Raw genomic sequence first — 1,953 nt, forward strand, 5'->3', positions numbered from 1 at the left:
AAATGTATTGCTCTGACCACAGGCGGAAGGTATCGTTCACTGGACCACCATTATAATTATAAGGAACCCCTGGACATACAAGTATAACAATAACACAAAACCAAGCACATCAACCAGAATAAAAAATCAACATCAAATTGAAATAGAGTTTATTTACCAACGCAGAACTAATGTAAAAGGTCCACTGATCAGCTGAAACCGTTGCGACAGCAAAATTAGAGAAATTGTCTTCAAACGTCCACAGATACAAGTAACAGGAACATGTTACAACAAAAATACGAGTGACTAAGCTTAGATGAATTAATACAAAATCTCAGCAAGCAACTTACAGATAACAATCGGAAATCCTGAGCCAAATCAACGCAGCGACAACGCAGACAGGTCCACAGATCTAAAAGTGTCAACGTTCTTTTTTGGTCCAGCTGAAGCATGATGGGACAATTAGTAACATTATTAAATTGTAAAAATAAAAATGCTAATACTTACCGCTTATTAGATGTCTCAGATGAAATAAATGTTTGATGAAAAAATATAAGCACAACACGATTAAAAACAAAAACAAAAAAACGTCCCGCAGCGGTCTAGGGGGTATAAAAATTATATACTCTAAGCGACGCTAGATCCCGACGAGTCTCGGTAGCTCAATCGGTAGAGCGCTGACCTGGCAAGGCGAAGGTCTCGGGTTCGAATCTGCTCATGGCCCAAATATTTTTAATGTATTATTTTATTCGGAGCATGACTAAAAGACGAAGTGGAACACTTGTTGAACACGTGTGTTCACCTGGTGTTCCACTGTGCAAAAAAGTGTTTACCATGTGTTCCAAAAGTGTTCAGGTAGCAGAAGATGCTTCAGGATAACACATTGAGAACACTTTCTGTGTTCCAAAAGTGTAAAAATGTGTTCACCCTAACACTTTAAGTGTTCACCATAAACACTTTCAGTGTTCTCAAAGTGTTATAAAATTTAGAGTGCACACACACTGACACACACACACACACCGTGGCACACACACACACTGACACACACACACCGTGGCACACACACACACTGACACACATACACACCGTGGCACACACACACACTGACACACACACACACCATGGCACACACACACACTGACACACACACACACCGTGGCACACACACACCGTGGCACACACACCGTGGCACACACACACTGACACACACACACACCGTGGCACACACACACACTGACACACACCGTGGCACACACACACACACCATGGCACACACACAGACTGACACACACACACACACCGTGGCACACACTGACACACACACACACACCGTGGCACACACTGACACACACACACACACCATGGCACACACACACACTGACACACACACACACACCGTGGCACACACACACACATTGACACACACACACACACCGTGGCACACACACACACACTGACACACACCGTGGCACACACACACACTGACACACACACTGACACACACACCGTGGCACACACACACACTGACACACACACCATGGCACACACACACATTGACACACACACACACCGTGGCACACACACACACACTGACACACACACACACACCGTGGCACACACTGACACACACACACACCGTGGCACACACACACACTGACACACACACCGTCACACACCGTGGCACACACACACACTGACACACACACACCGTGGCACACACACACACACATCATCAGTTGTGTCTTTGGTATATCATATACGCTTAAATTGATTCAATAAGTACAACAATTTTTTTAGCATTCACCAGGTGTATCGTGACTGGTTGGTTCAACAAGAGCAAAGTGACGGACTCTACCCGACGTTTCATGCATGTCGGTCTATTATGCATCGGGCCGGCTAGACCGGTCAGCACATGCCCCCAATTCCTGGCAAAGACGATTGATGCAATCGAGATTTGACCGGTGACCTTGGAAC

General features: G+C 45.4%; 1 long non-coding RNA gene across 1 annotated transcript in view; it reads right to left on the bottom strand.

The window, feature by feature from the left end:
- The window catches only part of LOC138952768 (uncharacterized), a 4,721-nt gene extending 4,077 nt beyond the window's left edge, over nt 1-644 (bottom strand). Inside the window, exon 1 of the long non-coding RNA XR_011451416.1 lies at nt 330-644. This is a non-coding gene — a long non-coding RNA (uncharacterized lncRNA). The remainder of the gene's footprint in view (nt 1-329) is intronic.
- Between the last annotated feature and the right edge of the window lie 1,309 nt (nt 645-1,953).

This window comes from Littorina saxatilis, linkage group LG17 (genome assembly GCF_037325665.1).
Source record: "Littorina saxatilis isolate snail1 linkage group LG17, US_GU_Lsax_2.0, whole genome shotgun sequence".
Lineage (NCBI taxonomy): Eukaryota > Metazoa > Mollusca > Gastropoda > Littorinimorpha > Littorinidae > Littorina > Littorina saxatilis.